Below are 10198 nucleotides of genomic sequence, written 5' to 3'. Positions count from 1 at the left end.
AACCCCCACTCAACCAACCACCCACCCACCCACCCACCCACCCACCGTTTCCTTGGCAACAGGCAGGTGTTTTTTGGAAAAAGTCGCTAATGCGTCTTTAAGTCCCTATCCTGGCCCATCTCTGTCAATTTCTCTTGAAACAAGATACCGGGCTCTGCAAGAAGCAAAGCCGCTCCAAAAATACGTTGAACTCGTAAGTGTTCCTCTCCACGGAAGTCTTTAGTAAAAGGCGAAAGGCTTGTGCGTAATGAAGAGAAACCAGAGTCATATGGAAGTCAAGAGGTCGGGGCCCGAGACACACTCTGTGCACTCTAGGCAGGGTTCCCGCGGGTGCTCCCGGAACCCACTCTTCCAAGTTTTCGAGGGCTGTGGATAAAAAGAAAGTCACAGTCACAGACACAGAGACACAGAGGCACAGAGGCACAGCGACAGACAGACAGACAGACAGACAGACAGACAGACAGACAGAGAGAGAGAGAGAGAGAGAGAGAGAGAGAGAGAGAGAGAGAGAGAGAGAGAGAGAGACACACACACACACACACACACACACACACAATCCTGGCCCCCAATGTTTTTTTTTTTTTTTTTTTTTTTAAAGTAAAATGGCGGGAAACGGGGGACCCCATTGAAGGGCGCTTCGCCTTTCTTTCAGTTTGAATGTTTCTTTCCTTCTCTTCTTCTGCTAGCTAGCTAGCTAGCTAGCCAGCCCTAGCTAGCTGTTTACATAGCTTTGTGAATTTGTATTTTTCCTTGACAACGGGAGAAAAGTGTTGCACCGTTCCCGGAGGTACTGCAATACCGGGTCGATGCGTGGAGCGGACGGAGCAAGCCCCATTTCCGACTCCCTGTTCGAAAAATCCATTTAATATGTAGTCCCCCGATGGGGGACGTATCAGATATTAAACTGATAAGAACAGATTTTTTTTTTTAGAAAATTAATTTATTACTTTCAAATACCATCCATTCTATACAAAATCATACTTTCTATACAAACGTAAATAATGGTATTTTCATTTTAATGATACAAAAAACCCGAAAAACAAAAATCCTCAGGGGAGCATCGTCCCTCCCCGTCATACCTAACCAATACCTAACCCTTTCCCTATCTCCCCGTTCCTAATCTATCCCCTTACATCACTCAATCTAACACTAACAGCCCTAACCCCCCTTTCCACCTCTCCCGTGCCGCATGCTGCCCCCACTTATTTTCCTCCCTCTTCATCCTCCCTCTTAAATCTCCTTCCACCCTCCTCACTATTCCTTCCACCCCCCAATCTCTCCCTGTCTTTACCAAATTCTGCCTGGCTTCCCACAGCCCCCGTTTAAAGAGGCTCATGAGAAGCCAGAGCAGAAACCTATCCCTATCTGTTCCCCTCGCTCTCCCTACACCTCTTTCTAATCTAGCCCACGTCACCACAAAATCACTCCTGACCAAACCTATCAACACCCGTGCCCTAGCCCATACCACTCCGGCAAAGGCACAGTCCCAAAAGGCATGGCGCACAGTCTCCTCCCTGCCACAAGCAGATCTTGGGCAGGTGGGGGATCGCGCCAAGCTATGCCGGTACATGATGGAACGTACCGGCAAGCACTTGTGGAGGCTCAACCAATTCAGGTCCTTGAGCCTGTTGTCCAGGCCCCGCGCCTGCACTCCCTCCCAGACCACCGACGAGATACCCGCCACAGGCGGAGGACTCCCTGCCTGCCTGACCTCCTCGTACAGGTGCCTGTGGTCTAAACCTACTCGGGCAACTTCAACCTCGGGGTGCGCACGCAGCCACTTGGCCGCATGGCCAAAGTGCCACGGCAGCTGTTCCGCCCGAGGACCCGTGTTAGACCACACCATTACGCTTCTCGCTTGGTACGAGAAGAACACCCGCAGGAGATAACCGGACGGGTGTATCACCGGATGAGCCAGTTCTGTCAACACGAAGGACACAAAAATTGTGTCCAGCTTGAGGGGGATGTTTGGTACCCCCCTACCTCCCTCCCCGATGGGACAGAGCATGCGCGCCCTGGCGACCCACTCGTACCTGCCACCCCACATGAACTGAAACACCAGCCTCACTAGAGGTCTTCTCAGACAAGCCGGCAATGGGTAGATGTATGCCAAATACAAAAGAGATGGCAATACATCCACTTTTAGGACCAGGACCTTGCCTATAAAGGACAACGACCTAGCCTTCCACATTGCTAGCTTCCTCTGTACCACTGCGATCTTCATGTTCCAGTTCAGCGTCGCTGAGCCAGAGGTCTCAAAATGGACCCCGAGAATCCTCAGGGCCCCCTCACAGAGAGATAACCCCCCGGGCACATCCGTTCTACCGCTCCATCTTCCGAAAAACTTAACGGAAGACTTCGCATGGTTCAGAACCGCCCCCGACGCTCGGGTGAAATCCCCAATGATGGCAAGGGACCTTGTCAGGCACGAGTCCTTGCATAGGAGCAAGGAAGTGTCGTCGGCGTACTGCGTCATCTTAACACGCAGCCCACCGCTTCCAGGGATCAACAAGCCCTCCACCCCTGTGTCTGCCCTAATGGCAGCCCCCAGAGGCTCCATGTACAGAACGAAGAGGAGTGCCGAGAGCGGGCATCCCTGCCTGACCCCAGACGAGAGGTCAAAAACGTCACCCAAGTGACTATTTACGCTAACTCGACACCCCGCTCCGACATATAATGTACGGATCCATCCTATATACTTCTCCCCAAATCCTAATCTACCTAATACCCTGAATAGAAAGGATCTATTCACGCGATCAAAGGCTTTCGCCTGATCAAGCGCTGCTACCATTAAAGGCAGACCTCTATCTTCAACCCAGGCGATGGAGTCCCTGATCAACTGAAGGTTCCATCTAATAGAGCGTCCCTCTACCCCGCACGTCTGATCCTCGTGGACGACGTAGGGAAGGGCTGTGCGCAACCGATCCGCTAAGACCTTTGCAAGCAACTTGTAGTCTACACACAGCATGGTCAATGGCCGCCAGTTGCCAAGGTCTGTTGCGTCCCCCTTCTTGTACAGAAGTGACAGCACACCAACAGCCATTGATCCCCCTGGGACCCCTGTCTCAAGGATGGCCTTCAAGACTTCGAGTACCACCGGTCCAAGTATACCCCAAAACTTGAGGTAAAACTCGGCCGGTAGACCATCCATCCCAGGCACCTTCCCTTTACCCATCCTCCTGAGGGCGCTCTCAACCTCCTCTAGGGAGATCTGGGCCTCCATCACATCTCTAATGTCCTCCGGCAACCGCCGGGACAAGTGTTCTAAAAACACATTTCCCTGCTCTACATCTATTTCCCTTTCCTTAAATAAACCTCGGAAATGATCAGTTGTCACCCTGACCATCTCCTCTGGTTTACTTACTACACTACCATCTTCTTCTCTAACTCCATGCATTACCTTCCTACTCTGCCTGGCCCTGACCGACTTAAAGAACATAGCGGAACAAGTCTCATTCTGTTCTAAAAAGCCACTATGTGCACGCTCCAGGAAAACTCGAGCCTTCTGCTCCTGCAGCTCCCTGAGCTGCGCCTTCAGGGCTGTGGATCTCTCCCAGTCAATCGACCCGCCGAGGTTGCCTGCCTCGTACTCGAGTTCGAGCAACCTTTGGATATGATCCACCTCCCTCCTTTCCTCCCTTTTTTTCCTCTTACCATATCCTATAATAAAGGCCCTAATCCTTACCTTTACTAAATCCCACCACTCTAACACCCCCTCACACATGGGCCGGAGACCTTCAAGCCCCCGAAACACCCCTGTGACGGCATTGACAAAGACCTGCTCATCCAGTAAATCCCGATCTAGTTTCCAGTACCCCCTACCGAAGAGGCAGACTGGCGACCCCACCTGTAGGAGCACCCCGTCATGGTCCGAAAAGAAGACAGGCAACAGCCGCCCAGACAACCGACCCAAAGACCTAGATACAAAGATATAGTCGAGCCTCCGCGCAACCCCCCTGGAGTTGCGCCATGTAGGACCGACCATTGCCGGAGTAGTGTGCAGGCCACCATCAACCAGACCATGGCAGGCCATTAGCCCGGTGATGGCACCTGCACTACTGTCCCCCGCTATCCCTAAATCTATGTTAAAATCACCACCTATCACCAAGTGCCTATTTGTAACACACAGGGGCGCCAGACAGTCCACCATCACCCTCCTGTCTGCCGCCGCCTGTGGCCCATACACCCCAAATAACCTATATCTAATCTCCCTATACTTGACATCAACCCCCAAAACTCTACCCTGTATTACAACAAAAGTGCTCTCTACAATTATCTCCCTATTCCCAAACAATATCCCTACCCCCGTTGAGTGCACCCCTCCTATGCCCCACAACGAATCTCCCTTTACCCACTCCCTCCTAAACCTTTCAACATCCCCTCCATCCCTCAGGTGAACCTCCTGTAAGAAACAAACATCAAAACCTACCCCCTCTAAAAAACTAAACACCGCCCTCCTTTTAACATAGTCCCTCAATCCCCTAACATTTAAACTAAGAAAAGAAACAGAATTATTCATTTTGAATTAAACCAATACAAAACCCCTTACACCCAAACCCCCAAACAAAAGAGGAGGCTCACCCGATGCTCCCCTTCTCCATCACCTCCGGCAGGGACGTCCCCTCCTCCTCTGACGTCCCTCCGTCCCCCTCCATCCCTTCAAACCAGGATCCAGGTAGGGTGTTAGGGTTTGGAGTACCCTGCACTCCGGGCTCCCCACCAGCTCCCTCCCTGAAAGCGTCCAAGCTGAGGCTAGGGGACCCCATCCCCTCAAAGAGGATTTGGGAACCCCCCGCCGAACAGACCTGATCCATTTCCAGGGATTCACCCTCCCCCAAGTGCTGAGGGGCTTCGGTAAACAGTGAGGACAAAGAACCCCTCCTCTCCCCCATCACTCGCTTACCCCCCCCCTCCCCTTCCACATCCCCCCCCCCTCTTCCCTTTCTTCTTTTTTTTTTTTGTAAGAGGTGTAGGAGGTAGCGGGGAGACATAACCCCCTTTCCCCGCTAGCTCCTCCACCAATTCCCTCATCTCGTCCCCTAGGAAATTCGTCATGCAAACCCCCCACTCCCTCCCCCCTCCCTCCTCCCCATCCCCCCCCTCCTCCCCTCCCCCCCTAGGTCCTGCCACAGGCACCCCCTCCCCCCCCACAGTTCCTGCCACAGGCACCCCCTCCCCCCCCACAGGTCCTACCACAGGCACCCCCACAAGTCCTACCGCAGGAACCCCCTCCCCCACCCCTCCCTCCCCCGTTGATCTTTCACGCTCTTCCTTCTTTCTTTCTCCTCCCGCTGTCACTCCTTTCTCCTCTTCTTTCTTCTTGCCCTCTGGTCCAGCCGTCTGCGCCTGAAAAGGCCGTCCTTCCCCTCCTCTTCTTCCCCCATCCCCCTCTCCTGCCCTCCCTCCAGCTGCAGACGCGTATGACCTCTGCCTGGCCGGGCACTCCCGCCACAGGTGTGCAGATGAGCCACACCCGTGGCACGCCTTAGGCACTTTGCAGTCCCTCGCCTCGTGCTCCCCAGATCCACAATACCTACACTTCCTTGTGTCGCACGAGGCGAGGATATGGCCGTAGGCCATACACCGCCTGCAAAATGGCGGCTGACGGGCATAATATAAAGTTCCCCTGTCAGCCCCCAGGGAGAACATCGCCGGGGGATGGAGGAATCCGTCCTGCCCCTTTGGGTCCTCCCTGAGCAAACTCTGGAAGACTCTCTTCCCAGTCCAGAAGCCCAGGGAGTCCCTGATGAGTCTAGCCGACGATACATTGTCCATATAGCGTCCCAAGAACGACCTTACTTCCTCATCAGTCACATGGGGGTTGTACATGTTAACTGTGACCAGCCTGAAATTGCTCTTTCCCAGGCTGGTCACCTCGTAATGGCTCATGGGCTTCTCCTTCCCCACCTCTCTCGCCTTCTTCAGTATCTCCTCAAACTTCTTCTCCTTGTGAAGCGTTACATCAAAGGATGCCTCCGCCTGGTTCACCTGGAGGCACATCACCTCTCCTACCTCCAACTTCAAAGTTCCCATCAGAACTGACCTTCCGAAGGTTTCCCTCCCGAAGGGCTCCACCTCCTTGTTCCTCCAGGCAAATCTCACCGTATTTGCGATCCCAATCCCGGGCATCCTTGGTGAGGAAAACTTTGCCATTTTCTGTAAGAAAGAGAAAAAAATTGGATATTTTTCCGCACAACTTTGTCTCTTTTTCCGCCCTCCGGCCTTCGGCTTTTGGCTAAGGGGTTACGGCACCTCGGTACCCAACTTGAACTTAGCCAAAAGGCCGAGAAGCGATAACCCACAAATGGAACCCTGAAACCGCCGGACCCCCGGGGGTCTCGACAGACCTCAGCGGGTGGGTTGGCAAAAGCCAGCTCCTCTCCCCCTCCAACCCCCACTCAACCAACCACCCACCCACCCACCCACCCACCCACCGTTTCCTTGGCAACAGGCAGGTGTTTTTTGGAAAAAGTCGCTAATGCGTCTTTAAGTCCCTATCCTGGCCCATCTCTGTCAATTTCTCTTGAAACAAGATACCGGGCTCTGCAAGAAGCAAAGCCGCTCCAAAAATACGTTGAACTCGTAAGTGTTCCTCTCCACGGAAGTCTTTAGTAAAAGGCGAAAGGCTTGTGCGTAATGAAGAGAAACCAGAGTCATATGGAAGTCAAGAGGTCGGGGCCCGAGACACACTCTGTGCACTCTAGGCAGGGTTCCCGCGGGTGCTCCCGGAACCCACTCTTCCAAGTTTTCGAGGGCTGTGGATAAAAAGAAAGTCACAGTCACAGACACAGAGACACAGAGGCACAGAGGCACAGCGACAGACAGACAGACAGACAGACAGACAGACAGACAGACAGACAGAGAAAGAGAGAGAGAGAGAGAGAGAGAGAGAGAGAGAGAGAGAGAGAGAGAGACACACACACACACACACACACACACACACAATCCTGGCCCCCAATGTTTTTTTTTTTTTTTTTTTTTTTTAAAGTAAAATGGCGGGAAACGGGGGACCCCATTGAAGGGCGCTTCGCCTTTCTTTCAGTTTGAATGTTTCTTTCCTTCTCTTCTTCTGCTAGCTAGCTAGCTAGCTAGCCAGCCCTAGCTAGCTGTTTACATAGCTTTGTGAATTTGTATTTTTCCTTGACAACGGGAGAAAAGTGTTGCACCGTTCCCGGAGGTACTGCAATACCGGGTCGATGCGTGGAGCGGACGGAGCAAGCCCCATTTCCGACTCCCTGTTCGAAAAATCCATTTAATATGTAGTCCCCCGATGGGGGACGTATCAGATATTAAACTGATAAGAACAGATACTACACTTGATCTTAGCCAAAAGGCCGAGAAGCGATAACCCACAAATGGAACCCTGAAACCGCCGGACCCCCGGGGGTCTCGACAGACCTCAGCGGGTGGGTTGGCAAAAGCCAGCTCCTCTCCCCCTCCAACCCCCACTCAACCAACCACCCACCCACCCACCCACCCACCCACCGTTTCCTTGGCAACAGGCAGGTGTTTTTTGGAAAAAGTCGCTAATGCGTCTTTAAGTCCCTATCCTGGCCCATCTCTGTCAATTTCTCTTGAAACAAGATACCGGGCTCTGCAAGAAGCAAAGCCGCTCCAAAAATACGTTGAACTCGTAAGTGTTCCTCTCCACGGAAGTCTTTAGTAAAAGGCGAAAGGCTTGTGCGTAATGAAGAGAAACCAGAGTCATATGGAAGTCAAGAGGTCGGGGCCCGAGACACACTCTGTGCACTCTAGGCAGGGTTCCCGCGGGTGCTCCCGGAACCCACTCTTCCAAGTTTTCGAGGGCTGTGGATAAAAAGAAAGTCACAGTCACAGACACAGAGACACAGAGGCACAGAGGCACAGCGACAGACAGACAGACAGACAGACAGACAGACAGACAGACAGAGAAAGAGAGAGAGAGAGAGAGAGAGAGAGAGAGAGAGAGAGAGAGAGAGAGAGACACACACACACACACACACACACACACACAATCCTGGCCCCCAATGTTTTTTTTTTTTTTTTTTTTTTTTTTAAAGTAAAATGGCGGGAAACGGGGGACCCCATTGAAGGGCGCTTCGCCTTTCTTTCAGTTTGAATGTTTCTTTCCTTCTCTTCTTCTGCTAGCTAGCTAGCTAGCTAGCCAGCCCTAGCTAGCTGTTTACATAGCTTTGTGAATTTGTATTTTTCCTTGACAACGGGAGAAAAGTGTTGCACCGTTCCCGGAGGTACTGCAATACCGGGTCGATGCGTGGAGCGGACGGAGCAAGCCCCATTTCCGACTCCCTGTTCGAAAAATCCATTTAATATGTAGTCCCCCGATGGGGGACGTATCAGATATTAAACTGATAAGAACAGATTTTTTTTTTTTTTTTTTTTTTTACAAAATATATTTATTATCTTCAAACACCAAACAATACACTTTCACAATTCCATCAACTTAAATATCCAAATACACCACACTACAAATAATCATTCCATAACTAATAAACTATTTACCAAATCCAAATTACCAAACAATAATCTTCATTATCCCATTAACTTAAATATCTTCTATCAACCAAACACAAAAAATCAGTCCAAAACTGCTAACTTTTACCCCACCTATTTTACAACAAAAACTCACCCATTGCTCCCCTTCTCTATCCCGTCTAACTCGTCTAACTGTGGCCCTACATTGCTCCCATCTCCCACCGTCCCCCCTCCGCTGAATACAGCAACAACCCCCGGCACCTGCCCCACCCTCAAGTCCATCACCCCCCCCTGCTCCGGACTCCGGACCGGGGACGCTTCATCCCCAAAGAGAAAGTCCGACTCTCCCTCCATCATCCAGCTTTGGGCCATCCCTGGGAGGTCAAGCTCAGCGAGGGGTCTAAAAGATGAGGAAGATGGAGCCCACGAGGGCCCCGCTGCCTCCCCATCCCCCCGCACTGCCCCCCCCCCCTTTTTACCACCCCTCCTCCACCTGCTGTCCACCACCTTCTTTGGCCTCTTGCACGGAGGATCATTCATAAAAGGACTTCGATATCCAACGTCACACACCGTTCCTTCCTTCTCCTTTGCCTTCCCCATTTCCTTTTCTACCAAATTCCTCACCATCCCTCTCAACTCCTCCAGCCTTTCCTTCGACACTCCACTCCCCTCCCAATTCTTCACCCCCCTTCGCCTTTCCGTCTCTCCTTCCGGTTCTTTCTCCAAACCCTCCTCCACCTCCTTTCTCTCCACTGTTGTCTCCTCTGGTCTCTCGCCTCTCACCATCTCCTCACTCTCCTCCATCCTCGTCGCAGTCTTCTTCTTCTTTTTCTTCTTCTTTTCTCCTTCCACCTCCTTCCCTTCCTCTATTCCGACCACCTCTCCTTCCATCCCGTTCTCCTCTCCTTCTGTACCGACCACCTCTCCTTCTGTCCCATCCATCTCTCCTTCCATCCCGGCCACCTCTCCTTCTGTCCCGGCCTCCTCTCCTACTATCCCGTCCACCTCTCCTTCTGTCCCCGCACTCTCCTTTTCTTCTCCTTTCTCCGACTCCTTCTGTGCAGTCCTTCCGCCTGTGTCTTCCGGCTCTTGTCTTCCTCCATCCCCCGCTCTCGCTCCCCCCCCAGCTGCAGACGCGTATGACCTCCGCCGAGCCGGGCAGTCCCGCCACAGGTGCGCTACCGAGCCACACCCGTGGCATTTCTTCGGCTCGGCACAGTCCCTGGCCTCGTGCTCCTCTGAACCACAGAACCTGCACCTCCTGGCTTCACACGAGGCCAGGGTATGGCCATAGGCCATACACCGCCTGCAGAACGGAGGCTGACGGGCATAAAACAATGTCCCCCTGTCAGCCCCCAGGGAGAACATTGCTGGAGGATGGAGGTAACCTCCCAACCCCTTTGGGTCCTCCCTGAGGAGTGCCTGAAAACACCTCCTCCCAGTCCAAAACCCCAGGGAGTCCCTGAGGAGCCTTGCCGAAGAAACGTTTTCCATAAACCTCCCCAGGAATGCCCTCACCTCCTCGTCCTTGACGTGGGGATTATAAATGTTTACAGTCACCAGTCTAAAATTATTCTTGGCCAGGCTTGTGACCTCATAATTGCATATAGGGCTCTCACCTCCCGCAGCCCTCACCTTCTTCATGATGTCCTCATGCACCTCCTCTGTAAAAAATGTAACATCAAAGGCTTTCTCCGACGGGTTATCCTGAAAGCACATAACATCT

At 52.4% G+C, this 10198-nt stretch overlaps 5 non-coding genes and 1 pseudogene across 5 annotated transcripts; all 6 read right to left on the bottom strand.

The window, feature by feature from the left end:
- Positions 1–150: 150 nt before the first annotated feature.
- Positions 151–267, bottom strand: LOC139401396 (U5 spliceosomal RNA). The gene has a single exon (XR_011632952.1). It is a non-coding gene; the product is annotated as a U5 spliceosomal RNA (small nuclear RNA).
- Positions 268–765: 498 nt separating this feature from the next.
- On the bottom strand, positions 766–940 carry LOC139401397 (U2 spliceosomal RNA; annotated as a pseudogene).
- A 5599-nt stretch (positions 941–6539) lies between these two features.
- Positions 6540–6656, bottom strand: LOC139401400 (U5 spliceosomal RNA). The gene has a single exon (XR_011632955.1). It is a non-coding gene; the product is annotated as a U5 spliceosomal RNA (small nuclear RNA).
- Positions 6657–7155: 499 nt separating this feature from the next.
- LOC139401395 (U2 spliceosomal RNA) lies at positions 7156–7346 on the bottom strand. The gene has a single exon (XR_011632951.1). It is a non-coding gene; the product is annotated as a U2 spliceosomal RNA (small nuclear RNA).
- Positions 7347–7590: 244 nt separating this feature from the next.
- On the bottom strand, positions 7591–7707 carry LOC139401399 (U5 spliceosomal RNA). Its single transcript, XR_011632954.1, has one exon. It is a non-coding gene; the product is annotated as a U5 spliceosomal RNA (small nuclear RNA).
- A 499-nt stretch (positions 7708–8206) lies between these two features.
- Positions 8207–8393, bottom strand: LOC139401398 (U2 spliceosomal RNA). The gene has a single exon (XR_011632953.1). It is a non-coding gene; the product is annotated as a U2 spliceosomal RNA (small nuclear RNA).
- Between the last annotated feature and the right edge of the window lie 1805 nt (positions 8394–10198).

The sequence above is a fragment of the Oncorhynchus clarkii genome, unplaced genomic scaffold (assembly GCF_045791955.1).
Source record: "Oncorhynchus clarkii lewisi isolate Uvic-CL-2024 unplaced genomic scaffold, UVic_Ocla_1.0 unplaced_contig_11896_pilon_pilon, whole genome shotgun sequence".
Classification (NCBI taxonomy): domain Eukaryota; kingdom Metazoa; phylum Chordata; class Actinopteri; order Salmoniformes; family Salmonidae; genus Oncorhynchus; species Oncorhynchus clarkii.
This window is presented reverse-complemented; position numbering and strand designations above follow the sequence as displayed.